Raw genomic sequence first — 17,084 nt, 5'->3', positions numbered from 1 at the left:
TGTAGGTGGCACATGGTGTTTTTAGCACACCTTTCCTCTTGTTTGATAAAAAAAAAAAAAATTGGGTACATATATTTTATCCTAAGAATATTTTTAAAAGTTAAGTTTTACATAATGCATTTCCTCAATACTTACTTGTCGTCTGATGCTGAGGAATGTCTGTAACTGGGGAGCAGCGCCTTAAATCTGTTTGTCACTACGCATATTTGTGAAGTGTTTGTGTGGCACCATGGTCAATCTAATCTGATGCATCAGGCATTGGTGGGTGGAAATCCTGGCTGATCCATGCCTGATTCATCTTCACAAAGGCCAGTCTCTCCACATTTTTCGTGGACAGATGAGTTCTCCTTGGGGTTACTATGGCCCCCGCCTCACTATACACCCACTCTGATGTCACACTACTGGCTGGGCAGGACAGCTTTTCCAGGGCAAACTCTGCTAGTTGTGGCCACATATCAAGTTTGGCTGCCCAGAAGTCCAGCAGATCTTCAATGTGTGTATTCATGGTCAAGGTATGCCACCACCTGCTTGTTCAGGTCCTGCTCCAGGTCTACCTGCAGCTGATGAGTTGCTTCAATATGCAGGTGAAAAAAGCTACTCATCAGCCACTGTAGACTCAGGCTGCTGCTGATGGAGCTAGTACTGCTCCTGCCACTCCATCCCTCCCCAGCAGCCATGGCAGTGGAAGTTGAGTGCAGAGGGCTCCCCGAGTCAGACCTGCGAGAGGATGGACAATGGCGCATATAGGCATCGGCCAACTGACTACGTAGGATTTCTCTGCATTAGGTTAGTTTGTCCTCCCTCTCAGTGGTTGTAAAAAAGGCCCCCATTTTGTGTCGGCAGCGAGGGTCCAATAAGTTGGAGAGCCAGAAGTCATCCCGCAGACGAATGGTGACAATTCAGCGGTCACTACGCAAGCAAGTGAGCATGCATCGTGCCATTTGTGCAAGTGACTTGGAGGGACTCCCTGCCTCTATCTCCTCTGCATGTGTTTGGGTCCTCTGTCTTGCCTTCCTCATAACCCTCTAGCTGCTCCTGCTCCTCCTCTTCTGTCAGATGACTAGAAAAACCGCCCATGTCACAAAACCTAAACTGTGCTTCACTGTGCCCCTCCCCCCCCTCCACCAGTTCAGCCCCCACAGGGCTCATGTGGCCGTGAGATGTAAGCGTCATGTCTCCAGTGCCCTGACCATCCATTTTTTTTCAACACATGTTGTAGTAGATGAAGCAGTGGAATTACGTTGTTCATCCCGTAATCATGGTGACTGACTAATAATGTGGCTTCCTCAAAGGGCCTGAGCAAAAGGCAGGTGTCACTTATGAGCTGCCACTGGTTGAAATTGAAGTTACACAGGGGAGTCCCCCAATCCGCTTGGATCATCAAAAAATTGGTGATGGCTTTACCCTGTTCCTATAGTCGATCCAACATATGGTGGGTGGAATTCCAACGTAGAAACGTCACAAATCAGACTATAATAGGGGATACCGTTCTAACGCTGCAGCTCAAGGAGGGTGTGCTTTGCAGTGTACGAGTGGCTGAAGTGCATGCAAAGTTTCCTTCCCATTGTCACAGGACCAATGGCTTGAGAGCGTAGAGACGGAAGCAGCGTGACCTGTCCAAGTTGCTGTTGTGGATGTAGCAGGAACCGCCTTCACCCAGTGGGCTGTAAAGGACATGTGTTGTCCCTGAGCGTAGTTACAGCTCCACAAATGTCGGCGCTGCCATGCCCTTTGGTACACACCGACAGGCTCAAGGACTGGCCCACCTTCTGTTCCACAAAATTGTGCAGGGCTGGTACTGCCTTCTTCGCAAATAAATTACAGTTTGGGACTCTACCTCGGCTTGGCACAAGCCATCAGTTCTATGACAGGTGCAGAGTCCACCACTTGAAAAAGGGAGGGACTGCAGCACCAGCAGCTTAGACAGGAGCACATTCAGCTTCTGCACCATTAGATGAGTGGGTGCATACTGTTGTCACTTGGACTTGGCTTCGCCGATGAATTGCTGGCAGAATGACTGGCCCGAAGTAGGAGTAGCAGGAGCATCTGGAGTGACTGAAGATGGGTATGACACACAGCTCCCTTTGGCTGAGGTGGTGGAGCCTTGGCTGGCTGAAACAGGGAGAGGAGCAGGCTGGACCACCATATCAGAGCCACAGTACTCACAGGCTGCTTTATGGTGATGCTGCATATGTTGACGCAGGGCCATGGTGCGAACATTGGGACCCTGGCCACGTTTCACCTTTTGCCGACACATATTGCATGGGTCCATGTTAACCTCCTCCAGATGCTTAATGAAGAACTGCCACACCGCCGAGTAGTTGATTTTCCCACCAACAGTCCGCACTGATTGACTGTTACTGCCGTTGAATCCAGGAGCCCCTCTTTAACTACCTTCTGGGAAGGTAGGCTGCCATGAAGCAGTTGGTCAACCGCAGGCACCTTTGGTTCCAGACTGCCGCCATGCTGACTGCAAACCATGCTACCACCTTGCTTGATCAGCTGTTGCCTCACGGGCAACCTGCAACCCTCTTCTCCTGATGATGCACCCGACTCCCAAGTGCGATCAGCTTTATCATCATCGAGTTGTGTCTGCACATCACTGATGTCCTCCTCAGGTTCCACAAAAGTGTCTGCTTCAGGAGCCTGAACGCTCGCGACACCACCTCCTACGCCACTCTCCTCATCACTACTGGCGGATGTCTCCTCCAATTCTTGACTGGGCAGTAGCTGCTGACTGTCCTCTAGATCGTCCTCACTAAATAGTGTATCTAAACCCACAGCATAAGATACTTCTGTGGGGGAGGGAACAGCAAAGGACAGAGGCATTTGGAGGACAGGGACTGCTCCTGGGCCATGCCAACTGAGGAACCCATTGACTGTTGACTGGGGGTGTCAGATATCATTTGTGATGAAGTGGATGACCGTGTTAACCAATCAATGACGGCAGATGAGTTGCTGGTTGAGACACGACCGCTAGCTGATACCGGGAGCACAGGCCTCTCGCTGCGACTCCTGCTGCGTCCTCTGCCTGATGAATTTAGGCCTCTGCCACTCCTCTATGCATGTCCTGGCCCTTCTCTACCTGACATAATTAGTGCGTATATGAGGGAAGTACAATACTCTCCACTACGCTTAAAACAGTATTTGCGTACAACACCAGCCAGTGTGTACTTTTACCTGGCCTTTCACAATATCTAGGCCCTTAAGACTTTAACAGGAACAAAATAGTTCAACACTGAGATTTATGTATGTGGCACTTATGAGGGGAGGACAATGCACTCCAGTACGGTTAAAACAGTATTTGTGTACAACACCAGGCGGTGAGTAATTTTGCCTGGCCTTTCACAGTATCTAAGCCAGGGGTCTCAAACTTAAATTATCTGGGGGCCACTGGAGGTAGCGGCTTGGTGAGGCTGGGCCGCATGCGCCCCTTACATATAATGCCCCCATCATATGCTCCTCACATATAATGCCCCCATCATGCGCCTCTCACATATAATGTTCCATCATGCGCCCCTCACATATAATGCCCCCATCATGCGCCCCTCACATATAATGCCCCCATCATGTGCCCCTCACATATAATGCCCCCATCATGCGCCCCTCACATATAATGCCCCCATCATGCGCCCCTCACATATAATGCCCCTATCATGCGTCCCTCACATATAATGCCCCCATCATGCGTCCCTCACATATAATGCCCCCATCATGCGCCCCTCACATATAATTCCCCCATCTTGCGCCCATCATGCGCCCCTCACATATAATGCCCTCATCATGCACCCTTCACATATAATGCCCCCATCATGCGCCCCTCACATATAATGCCCCATCATGTGCCCCTCATCATCCACCAGCAACACCTCCCACCAGCAGTAGCACCCCCATCATCCACCAGCAACCCCCTTCCCCATTCCCCCTACCCCCCTGTGGTAATAGAATGAGCTGACGGATGATGAGGGGTGCTACTTCTGGGGGGGGGGGGGGAGCATTAGGTAGGCAGTAGTTTCCCGGCATTAGGAAGGTAGCAGTTTCCTCACATTAGGAAGGGAGCGATTTCCCCACATTAGGAAGGTTGCATGTTCCCCACATTAGGAAGGTAGCATGTACCCCACATTAGGAAGGTAGTGGTTTCCCCACTTTAGGAAGGTTGCATGTTCCCCTCATTAGGAAGGTAGCATGTTCCCCTTATTAGGAAGGTAGCATATTCCCCACATTAGGTAACATTGTGTGTGTGTGTGGGGGGGGGGGGGGGGACACACAAACACACAATGTTACCTAATGTGGGGAATATGCTACCTTCCTAATAAGGGGAACATGCTACCTTCTTAATGAGGGGAACATGGTACCTTCCCAATGTACGGAAACCGCTACCTTCCTAATGAGGGAACATGCAAACTTCCTAAGGTGGGGAAACCCCTACCTTCACAGGCACACACAGGCACACACACACAGACAGACACACACAGGCACGCACAGACAGACATATGCACACACACATAGACACACTTACTTGTCCTGCGCTGAGCTTCTCCTCTCCGGCGGTGGCCTGACGAGTGACATCAATGATGTCCTCCTGTACGGGTCTGCGGAGGGATGTCACATGCGCGACGTCCCTCATCCGACTCGGGCAGGCCGGCCGGCCAACTGGAGACAGGGAGGAGGAGGGCGAGGTAAGTGAAGGTAATGGGCTCTATTGGACGGGGCCGGGGTGAAGTCTTCCAGCATTTAGCACTGCTTGCCCGAAGCAGTGCTAAATGCCTGAAGAAGTCACCTGCCCGGCGCCCGGAACTGCATGTCCCGGGCGTCGGGCAATACAAATTACACATCCCTGATGCGGGTCGCTAAATTTCATTCTACGGGCCGGGAGTTTGAGAACCCTGATCTAAGCCCTTGAGACTTTAACAGGAACAAAATAGTACACCACTTAGATGTGCGTATGTGGTATTCAGTTATGAGGGGAGGACAATGCGCTCCAGTATGCTTAAAAAAGTATTTGTGTACAACACCAGCCGGTGTCTACTTTTGCCTAGCCTTTCACAGTATCTAGGCCCTTAAGACTTTAACAGGAACTAAATAGTACACCACTTAGGTGTATGTATGTGGTATGCACTTATGAGGGGAGAACAATGCGCTCCAGTAAGATTAAAACAGTATTTGTGTAGAACACCAGCAGTACACACCAGTGCTGCAGCACACGGTCACTGTGTACTACACCCAAAATTCTCTCTCAATCTCACTCCCTTCCCTATCAGTGGGCTTGAGGTGAATTGCTGCTGTTCTGTGTAACACACTGTGCAACACACTGATCTCTGTAATAGAACGCTGTAGTCACTGGGAGGTGAAATGCTGCTGTAATAATGCAACACACACTGCTCTCTGTCCCTCTCTCTGTCTGTGCAACAGAACACTGGTGTGACTGGGAGGTGAATCTCTGCTGGAAAAATGCTTTTCTGTGCAACACACGGCTGTCTGTCCCTCTCTATCTCTCTGCAATAAAAGGCTGAAGTGACTGGCCACAAGATGGCTGCCAATTATATAGGGCTGTGACATCACAGGGGTGGCTGGCTGCTGATAGGCTGCATCCTGCATGTGATTGATTCAGGGTCATCCTGCTTACCCTTGTTCCCACCTTCCAAGGATTCCTTGCCCCATATCCTCACATGTGGATCCGCCATTTTAGATGCCCTGGAGCCTGGGTCGCACTAAATGGAGTTTAATGAAGTGATTCGCATGATTGAATCGTGAATTTTTCATGAAATTTGTAACGAATTCGAATTTGTCAGATTCGATTTGCTCATCCCTAAATATTACCTATATAATAATTCCCCTTACCACCAAATAATCAAATGAATTAATGGGCACCAAAATGTGTATCGATCCCTTTTGTGTTTGTTTCCATCTGTGGATACTGTCATTATGAATTGAATTAATAATGTGCCATTTTATTTGCTGGTGTTGTATTTTCTTTAGGAAGGTATGTATAGGAGTATATATGTGCCAGTGCAGCTACTGCCGATATAAATCCAGGATTAGACATGTGATCACTATACTTTTTGGGCCATTTTCAATAAGAGACGATAATAGGCTTAGATCTTTGGGCTTCATCGTTCATTAGGTCACTGATTCTTTATGGGTGGGGGGGATCAGTGATTACTTCATTTGGATTATTATAGATGATCTCTATTGTTTCCCATAAAATATTCCAACTTTAACCTGTCTAGTCAACAGCTGTTCCTTCTGATCACCCACTATAACCATATCAGTCTCCCACCATACATATTAAGGTTTGGCTTGGTTTAAAATATATGTTTTCTCAATAGAGAGAGAGAGAGAGATAATCTGCTGCCAGACTTTTATCTTTCTTGAGGACAGAAGGAACAAGTATGTTGAAATCTACCTGCCTAGTCCTTTTTCTCTTGACATTTGCCACGGGGGAGAGTCAAAACACCCTTATACACAAGACGGTCAGCCAGTCCTGCTGAAATAGAGTACGGCCACATTAACTGCTATCAGAGGCCTACAGCACTTGAGTGACATTTACCTGGCCACATATTGTATTACTATAGCTGGGCATAGGAGTGTTTGGTGATTATTTGGGGGACAAGCATATGGGAAAGAAAATATTATCCTATTTTATAGCACAATCTGCTAAAGCTGACCAGTCATCACCCTGTTTGTAAATATATATATGAGGTTCACGAGCCCAGGGTTTACTGTTCACCTCCTCTTATTCACCAGGGAGGATAGGCATATCTCTGGGCTCTTGTCATGCTGGGTAACACCTCTGGGCACTTGATCATCATTTACATATTAACAAACAGACAGTTGTCTGGTCTGCTTTAACCATTCACATTAGTCCCCACCCATGCAGAGCCATTTATTAGGTTATTTAATGGCAACAAGAAAAGTATATACCTTTCTGCTACTCGGAGCATTTTCCTATACTTTTTTTGTGATTAATCTCCTCACAGTCTGTTTCCTAAAACACAGGGAGATAGCTGCAGGGGCTAGATAAATTCCAATTCGTATTGAACACCTTTATCTCTAGTACCCTCAGGCATCCCATGGTAGCAGCAGGGGGTATTATTAAGGCATGCTTACAGCAAAACAATGTACTAGACAATGCTATTTCTTCTACCATTTTAGGGTGGTTTAAAAAAAAAAAAAAAAAAAAAAGCTGCATTTTAAGCTTTTTTTTTAGCATTTTTATTTTTTCAAAAGCCCTGCTTTCTGGGTAGCTGAAAAATGCTACCCATAAAACACTGGTACAAATGAATATCACAGTGCTTTATAAAAAGGAAAGTGCCAGGTATTTAGGGCATCTGTGCATTTGACCCTCCTTGATGTCAAATGGTGAACATCAAGTCTCATAGCTTTGCTCAACAAAAGTCCTTTCACAATTAAATATTCATAACAACGTGTGTAAAGCTGGGGGAGGGAGACTCTTATTAAATACATGAGATGCAAAACCACTTTAGAGGACAGCACCCAGTGTCACATACTCTTACCCGTCACAGCGGGCTTGGTTTTTCCCTTATAACAGGACTGGACCCGTGGAGTGGTTGTTGGTGTAAACAGCTGTAGCAGCGATGCTTCTCATTTGTACAATGTTAATTAGCTTGTTACATGCTTCTCTAATTACAAACAGTTCTGCTGTTTTGCCTGGGCCGAGCAGCAGTAGCTGACCTCAATTTGTTGCAGCACAGAGGAGGTTAATTATTGCACTATTTAATTCTTCTGTAAGTTGCATTAGTTGGTTGCAGCATGGAAGAGGTTAATCATGCCATTTTTCAGACAAGGGTCAAGACTTATGTTTTAGGGACCCTCAGGTGTCAGAGGCAAATTATAGGATCTCTGAGGCATATTCCGTGGGTTTGTCGTGACTACACGACATGTTTTCTGTGTGGATTCACTTGCCACAATAGATTTTCCCTAAATTTCAAATCTGCGGCAGAAAAAAAGCAACACTGCAGATCTCAATGTGAACTGCGGCGCAAATATAGGGATCCATATTTAAAAAGTGTATACCACACAGTATTCTTTTTTTCCCCCCTAATTCATTTAGATAGAATAGTGTGGTAGACTGTGTTATTCCATCCGGAAAACCCTGATGTCCTGAACAGGGGCCAAAATGACACATTAGTGGCAACATGGCTTTTAATGCTAGGGCTACATGGTGATTTTGGCTGTGCTGGTTTTGGTTGTATAACAGGATTTTAGTTTTGTTGGTTTTGATTGTGTGATATTTAATTTTTGTTGGTTATGTGATATTTTAGTCTTGTTGGTTTTGGTTGTGTGACATGAAAATCACAATATGTGACATTGAATCAGATATATTTATTGCCAATGTTGTCATGTTGCAGATTGCAACTGTGACCGACAGTCGCCAAAAATCCAATGTTGATGGATGTATGGCAGTAGATTGCAACTTTGCCAGCATTGACCTTAGTTGGGGTTATCCGGTGAATATTTTATTTATAAAAAAATAAAATAAATAAGGATTCCTGGCTGTCTGTTATAAGAAAGCAAAGCTGTACATTTCTTCTGCACTACACCTGTCTATGGCGCTTTCCTCATCCGTGTGCTGGGGCCCAATACATCAATTGCAGCTCAGCCTATCACAGCAGTGTCATGCCTTAGCCAGTGATTGGCTGAGTGGCAATATTACATATTAGGCCACAGCACCAAGAAGAAGAACGTGGCCGAGATCAGGGCTAGGTTGGTTGCTGCACATGTCGGTTGCTGCACAGCCAGTCACTGGTGGAGGAGCAGGTAAGGTATTTGACCTAGTCCTAATCTCAGCTGTGCAAAAGGTAAGGCCCCTTTCACACTACAAAATTCTCCATTTTTAAACATACGTATAAAGTTCCGTCAAAAAAACAGCTGAAAATGGCAGTAACAAAATCCTATACGTCCGTTAGAAAATCCCATTATAGTCTATGGGATTTTCTAATATCCGTTTTAATCCGTTATAGTCCATTATTGATAACGGACATTATTTTGTGACGGAACATAGTAACGGAAGAAATAGTTCATGCACTATTTCTCCCGTTACTATCTTCCGTCACAAAATAACGTCCGTTATCAATAATGGACTATAACGGATTAAAACGGATATTAGAAAATCCCATAGACTATAATGGGATTTTCTAACGGACGTATTGGATTTTGTTACTGCCGTTTTCAGCTGGTTTTCAGACGGAACTTCATACGGATGTTTAAAAACGGAGAATTTTGTAGTGTGAAAGGGGCCTTAGTATGTATTTATTTTTTTATAGCAGACAGCCTGGGAATCTTTATAAAAAAAAAACAAAAAAAAACACACCCTTCCCCCCTATAGGTGAAACACAAATTTTGTAAACCTGTTTAACTTATAAAATCCCCAGTGCCAATTACCGCATTGCAGCATGTCCACATGTGGTGACCAATGGATGGTTGATGTGGCTGTAATTACCAACACATTTATACAGTTATTGCCACATGTAGGCATAGATTTGTGCACATGCAGCAGCGACAAAATAAGAACATACCTTTAGGGTCGCTGGGCATGGCCTTGGCATATCCATGAAAGAATTTGTCCCCAAAGGATAGGGCAACGTGCTCTGAAAACAACATGGTATCAACTACAAATTAATAATTCCCTTTTCCAGCTTTGAAATTGTCATTTTTCATTGAAGTCAAAGGCCATCTTCACACAGCATAAAATGTGTTGAAAACACGGGCGTACATTCTGCACATTTGCACGATCCGGCAGGCACTGGGACCACTCACAAATGCGGCGACGCATAGATGGCAATGCATTTCCGCAAAACACAAATCAGGATGTTTCTGCCGCTTAAATTCTGCCGTGTGCACTGTGCAGCAGAATCCCATTGAAATCAATGGGACTCTGCTGCAGCAGAATTCCGCACAGACATTCCACCATGTGAACATGGCCAAAAGAAAAAATGACAACATACATGCACACGACATTTCTTCTGGCATATTCTTCCACCTATAAAAGTCTAGAACGCCACAATTTCTTGAAAAAAAAAGTCAAAAAAAAATTTTTAAAGAAAAAAATGCCACTGAACCTTAAAACACCACTAAAGGGAAGCAAAAACCAAACAAACAAACTACATCTAGGTATAACTTATTTTCTCCCAGCTAACATCTGGCTTCAAGTACTTTCCAATTGTGGCAAAAACGTTTCCCTTGTTAAAAACAGTAAAAAAAAAAAAATAAATTTCAATGTAACTGCAAAAAAAAAAAACACAGAAAACAGCTACAACGCCTGCTTGCTGAGATTTACACAAAAACGGCTGCATCAGCACACATTTGTTTACTTATGCATTGCATCAGACACCACAAATATGATAGAAATATGCAGTATATTTGCACTTTTGTTGGGGCATTTCCAAACTGCACCCCCTTGTCCACCTGTACCACTGTGTCTCAGGGTCTATTCACAGGGCAGAATTTCCGATTGCGGAATCCTGCCTCAAATGAAAGCCCATAGACTTCTATGGGATTCCACACTCCCATTCACACTTCTGAATTTCCGCTTGTGAATGGGAGTGCGGAATCCCATAGAAGTCTATGGGCTTTCATTTAAGGCAGAATTCCACAAGCAGAAATTCAGAACTGTGAATAGACCATTAAGGCTAGGTTCACACTGCTTAGTCCCAGGCAGAATTTCTGACGGAGATCGAGCCGACGGCACTAGGACCGCATGGACTGCATTGCCGTCCCCATAGATGGCAATGCATTTCTGAGCAGATCTCTCAAAAGATCCACCCAGAAATGCATTGTCATCTATGGGGATGGCAATGAAGTCTGCGTGGTCCTAGTGCCCGGAGATTCCGCAGTGTGAACTTAGCCTTCCTGTTGCATCTTCTTGCAGCAAGGAAGAGGTTAAACTAGCACTGTGTATTCCTACTGTTGAAACATAGAAAAGAATGAACAGTGAAAGCTTTTTGAGTCTTCTCTTGGGGGGGGTGTTGGACTGTCCTCTATGCAAAACGCATGGTGGACTAAACAATCATGCTAAATCTGGTCTTCTCATAGAGGTGGTCTCTTGGAGAGGTTTGACGGGATGTACACCAATATAACGCACTTGTTTTTACTCCATTCAGAGGGAGTTATCTGACGAAAAACAACTATTAAAGCAAACAGACAACAGCAGCAGAGCAGATGGACACAAAACAATATGTAGATGTGTTTACAATAAAGCCCTGACAGGCGAGGCATATGGGAGAACGGGTTGGAGTGGTTACCGTTTACACTCCACTACAGGGACGTGTTTGAAGTTGTTTTTGTTTGTCTTTTGTTTATCAGGCAACTGTAACAAACAAACAACTCCTGAGGTGAGTCCCATAGAGGCACCACCGCCTCGCCTTCCTGTCTCTGCCACTCTGGGACTTTTCTTACAGCTCAGGGCACGAGGAAGGATGAAACCAAAGGGGGAGGAATCTTACAACTTGATGGGATTTAGTAACCCTGCCCTCTGTTTTGTCTCCACCAGAGGACAAAGATGCTTCTCTCCCTGACTCTTAACCCCTTTTTGCTCGGCTTTTTTTTTAAAGGGCCAGTACAACTATATAAATGTGCTTATCTCTAGCCTTGGTTTAGGGGCCTTGGGGGAGATTTATCAAAACCTGTGCAAAGGAAAAGTTGACCAGTTGCCCATAGCAACCAATCAGATCACTACTTTCATTTTGCAGAGGCCATGTTAAAAATATAAGAAGGGATCTGATTGGTTGCTATAAGCAACGAGGCAATTTTTCCACTGTACAGGTGTTGATAAATCTCCCCCCTTATATTTTTATGTTCTATGGAATAGCTCGGCATTAGAGATGAGCGAACTTACAGTAAATTCGATTCGTCACGAACTTCTCGGCTCAGCAGTTGATGACTTATCCTGCATAAATTAGTTTAGCTTTCAGGTGCTCCGGTGGGCTGGAAAAGGTGGATACAGTCCTAGGAGACTCTTTCCTAGGAATGTATCCACCTTTTCCAGTCCACCGGAGCACCTGAAGGCTGAACTAACTTACGCAGGATAAGTCATCAACTGCCGAGCCGAGAAGTTCATGACGAATCGAATTTACTGTAAGTTTGCTCATCTCTACTCGGCATCACATAATATTTATTTGTATAGTGCCAACATATTCTACAGCACCATATCACATATACAGTCAATATTCCAGCAATACGGAAATACACACAAATTGTCAAATAAAATCAATGGAGGGCCCTGGTCGCAAGAGCTTACAGTCTACGTGAAAATCGAGTTGAGACAAAATAGGAAGGGGGGGGGGGGGGGAGGGAACACTGAGAAGTTTACAATTTTTTTATTTTTTTTTCTAAGATGGGAGTCCATATATGATGTATGCCACAAAGTGTCAGGGAGTCCCCAACATGTACCCCTGAGAGATACCACAACAACGCTCTGTAAATAGAGCCTAATAATCATAGGGGGTAGAGTTTTCTATATTTCCTGGCAATCTTATAGTTTCTGGCTGATATCAGGGAATACGAGCATACCACTCAGCCAGTATTTTCCAACCAGTGTGCCTGCAGCTGTTGCCAGACTACAACTCCCAGCAAAAGGCTGAAAAATGTCATGGCTTTCGTTTAGGGGGCTTACATTTTTTTGGCTGAATGGAATAGCACTGCATCAATTAATATTTATTTGTATAGCGCCAATATATTCGACAGTACTACCACATACAAACAATAATCCGACATTACAGAAATGCAGACTAATCGTCAAATCAAACCAAAGGAGGGGAGGGCCTTGGGCGCAAGAGCTTACAATCTATAAGAAAATAGGGTTGAGACAAAAAAAAAAGCTGAGCAGGATAGAGAATAGAGCATAATAATCATAGAGGGTGGAGTTTTCCTATATTTCCTGCCAATATACAGTTTCCGGCTGATAAGAGGGAACAATAGCATACAACCCAACCATTTTCTAACCAAGGTGCCTCCAGCTGTTGCAAGACTGCAACTTTCAGCATGCCCAGGCAGCCAAAAAGTTGGGACTCGTAGTGTTTTTCAATCAGCGTGCCTCCAGCTGTTGCAAAACTACAACTCCCAGCAGGCCCGGACAGCCAAAAAGTTGGTACTTGAAGTGTTTCCCAACCAGTGTGCCTCTGGATGTTGCAAAACTACAACCCCCAGCATGCCCGGACAGCCGAAGGCTGTCCGGGCATGCTGGGAGTTGTAGTTTTGCAAAGCAGGAGGCACACTAGCTGGGAAACACTGTAAGCCTTAACTTTTTGGATGTTTGGGCACACTGGTTAAGAAACACTGGATATCCTATTGCTCCCTGTTATCAGCCAGAAACTGTAAGCCTGGCCGGAAATATAGGAAAACTTCACCCCCTATGATTATAAGGCTCTATTCACAAGTTCTGACTTTTTGGATGGTCAAAAAGGAACAATTAAGGTTCATTGTATAAAAGTTCCAAAATAGTAGTACTTGTAAGGAGCAAAAAGGGACTTGGGTCAAAAGAAGGGGCTGTTCCCTAAAAGAGGGACACCTGGGAGGCATGCAATAGACTACATTCAGCTCCATGTAGTGTTTCCCAACCATTGCAAAACTACAACCCCTATCCTTCCCAGACAGCCAAGCACGATGGGAGTTGTAGTTGTGTAACAGCTGGAGAGCCACAAGTCGGGGAACTTTTTGAATGTAGTAAACGTTTGTGATTGTTCTTGTTAGTATTTGAAAATTGTTATTTATTTTTGTTTCTTTATTGTTATTATTTTGTTTTTACAAATGTTTCGCGCCCTTGAGAGCATTTTAGTTGCTTCGTGTTTGTCTCACGTATTGCGCGCCGCGGCCCGGAGGGGGTCGTCGCTCTGTGTTTTTTGCAGCAAAGATGGCATTTGTAAATATTGCTCAGGGTTAATTTCCAGAGCCATTTTTTTTTTTTTTTTTTTATATCTAAAGGTTAAACTTCTACACTCTCTAGAAAGCCCACCCTTAATAATAATAAAGGGGGGAAAAAGTGCTTCTCCTCCTTCTCATGTTTGATTAAGGATGAGTGTGTGCCCGTTTGATGGCCTTTTCAGAACGCTGCCACAAGCCTGGTCAGGTCAAAGGTTTAACAGCAATTAAGCCTAGTTGCTTTAGAGACAAATGCATTTTTTCACCTGCCGCCAGTAGGAGGAAAAAAAAAAAAAAAAGCAAGGGCTCATTGTGTTGGGTGTTTGAACTGATTATGTTTAGAGGCTGGTTGTGATTGGTTGAGAAAGGCGTGGCTGTCAGGATGGTTTTGCATGTTGTCAGTCCATGAGCCACCCGTGCAATGTGTCTACAACCTGAGGAAACTAAAGGCTCTCCTTACAATAAGGCTTATTAGCTCTTCTCCGGGGCCCCAGCTCTCTTGTTTGTGGTGGCAGCTAAATGGAGTTTGTCAGGTTTGTCAATATGCAATTGATTTTGTAATTTTCTCCTGTGAAACTTGGCAGGATCGTTTTTGTTGCTGTTGTTGTTGTTGTTGTCTGCAAAGTATACAGCTGCCTTCTCGGCTCTGTGTCGAGGGAGCTTTGTTTTCTAAGTTGCCTGGGATCCTTGCAAGAATTCCGGTCACTGCTCCTTGTAGCTTTTCTCCCTTTTGTTAAGGATCCTCTTTTTTTTTTTTTTTTTTTAAACAAGTCTCACCCCCCCCCCCCCCTTTCCCTCTTCCCTATCCCCTATCGTCCTCTCATTGAACCCCCCTCCCCTTTTAGTCTTCAGCTTTGGGCTTTTAACAAAACAACTGACAGCGACCACTTCTCAGATACATGTCTTTAATTTCTATCAGCTGCTGTTATCGAATTTCCGAAACCCGGCGGTAGCGTGTGCACTTCTAATTCCACGTGTGTGCCTGCCGCGATGTGTGCGAGCTCCTGTTTTTGTCCGTAGAGTTCACTCGTCCTGGGGGTTTTCTTTCTTTTGACGTCGGTCGGTGTCGATCACGCTTGTTGTTATTGAGGGCGGCTCGTCGACACTCTCGTATTGAGCTGTCCTGGTTGATTGTCAAGCCCCTATCTGAGACGTTTTTTTTTTTTATGTTTGTCTCGTGACGTAGAGGAAGTGGTTGATATTCATTTTTTTTCCCCTTGCTGAATTGTGTTGGTCAAATCTTATAGTAACCAGATCTAAATGGAGGTAATTCTCAGTGTCAAGCCAGCAACGTAGTCCTTTCATTGCTCCTTACAAGATTTCTTTTGATCTGGGGAGGGAACTCCAAGGGACAGAGAGGTAAGTTAAAACACCGGACTTGAATTTTTTTCTTTTTTTTTCTTTCTTTCAACACGTACCCTCTGTGTTGCCACACTGTGCTGGCACATGTGCCCACTGCAGCAGGTGGGTGTATCTGACAGCTGGCATTTTGGGAATGTTGATGTTTTACCATGTGCTCTGTGGGAATTGGCATTGCAGTAGTTAACTTCTCCACTTGCAAAGCAACAATGAAGTCATTGAAAACTTGGCTGGAGTGTTTTTTTTTTTTTCTCTTTCCCTTTATGTTGGGCTGTGTGTAACCAGACATATCTCAAAGGGTGTGCTCACAGTTTATATAATACCATATGCTGAACATGCAAGTGTACTTTTTGTATTTTATTTATTAATTTATTTTCTTTATTTAAGTATTTTTGTTTTTCCTGCCCGCTGCCATAACATTGCTTCTTACAGTTGGTATTGCTGCTGTTGACACTTTTAGTGCTGTTCCATAGCCACCGCAGGAAATTTGCAGCTTGATGCTTCTGGGCGATAAAGGGTTATTACAGCGTCTGTTTCCTGCTGTTGCTGATGCAGGAACTTTGTGTAATAGTGCGGAGAACAATAATCAGATTTTGACCAAAACAAGAAAATAATATAGTTGTTAGAATGTTTCCGTTACGGCTTTTGTTTGTTTGTTTATTTGTTTTATTTATTTTTTGTTTACGTATTTATATAAATATTTTTTTTTTCCTGGATTGATTTGTGCTTTCTAGCACTGGTAACAGAGACCTGAGCGGAGCCATTCTCACCAGCCATGAGCCCTTAACTGAGAGCCCATTGGCCTGACACTTTGTAATCAAACTTGATTTATTGTTCATTAGCGAAGCATTAGGCCTCTCAGGAAAGCCAGTTATTTGTGTAGCGGCCTGTCAAACTGCAGAATGCCAGCACCTGTCATTGGGCAATCATGAAAAAAGGTGAAGGAAATTAGAGCCCGGAGTTTACCCACACACATAGCGGATACTCAGGTAGCCCCCCCCCCCAATGACTTTTTGTAAGACAAGTAGCTAGAGGGGGTATTTCCACAATCTACTTATTCTGTCCCATTGGTACCATATTGCAAAGCGGTTTTGACATCATAACTATTTTTATCTACTGTGTCTGTTTTTGCATCCTTTTTTTTTTTTCTTTTCTTTTTTTTTTCTCCTGAAGTGTAAAGATTTGAGGTCACATTGATCTAATCTACAAAGGCTTTCTTCTGTGAGTGTGCAGAGACCGCAGCACGTTGGATCATTTTAATATAGAGAGGCATTGTAGAGTTCAAGAACTGCCACTTAGCACAGGTTTGCATTTCAGTACAGCATGCAAATGGTCTGTTTAACCGACAAAAATAACTTTTAGCCCTTATGTACTGTACAGCCGTGTAACATGCTGCCTACAGTTACGATGCCATAGAAAGCATAAACCAAAGTATAAATAGTATAACACCAGATTTTCCCCTGCAACTGATTTTGGGTTCTTTTATTTATATATAATATATATAATTGATTTATTTTATTTATTTTACAGTTTTGCTTCCTTTAAGCCTACTTAACAGTAGTGAGACATGAAAGATTCCTCTAAATTTACATGCATGTTTGATCTAGTACAGCTGTATTCATGTTCTTAATGTAGTTTAGAAATTTTCCTATTTTTTCCATAGCCCCACTGGTAGAGGATTTTTATGAGAGCATCCCCTGAACTGTAGCTTTATATGCCATGTCATTTGTAATGTATACATGTGTGTGTAGATGGATCAAAGTAGAGTCATTCATCTGTTCATGTGAGTCTTGATGATAAGTCGCTGGCTTAAAATTGCAGTAGATTTACCTGCAGGTCTATTGAAA

At 44.1% G+C, this 17,084-nt stretch overlaps 1 protein-coding gene across 11 annotated transcripts in view; it reads left to right on the top strand.

Moving 5' to 3' along the window:
• Positions 1-17,084, top strand: part of FOXP1 (forkhead box P1) — an 837,055-nt gene that overhangs the window by 697,285 nt on the left and 122,686 nt on the right. The window contains exons 1-2 of one of the 11 annotated variants that reach the window (XM_056524625.1): positions 14,315-14,411; positions 15,126-15,237. The exons of 8 other annotated variants lie outside the window; for them this stretch is intronic. The gene's annotated coding sequence lies outside the window, so the exon portion shown is untranslated. Of the gene's footprint in view, positions 1-14,295; positions 14,412-14,752; positions 15,238-17,084 lie in introns of those variants that run through there. 2 more of the 11 variants (XM_056524626.1, XM_056524624.1) reach the window with 2 other exon arrangements.

The sequence above is a fragment of the Hyla sarda genome, chromosome 6 (assembly GCF_029499605.1).
Source record: "Hyla sarda isolate aHylSar1 chromosome 6, aHylSar1.hap1, whole genome shotgun sequence".
NCBI lineage: Eukaryota > Metazoa > Chordata > Amphibia > Anura > Hylidae > Hyla > Hyla sarda.
This window is presented reverse-complemented; position numbering and strand designations above follow the sequence as displayed.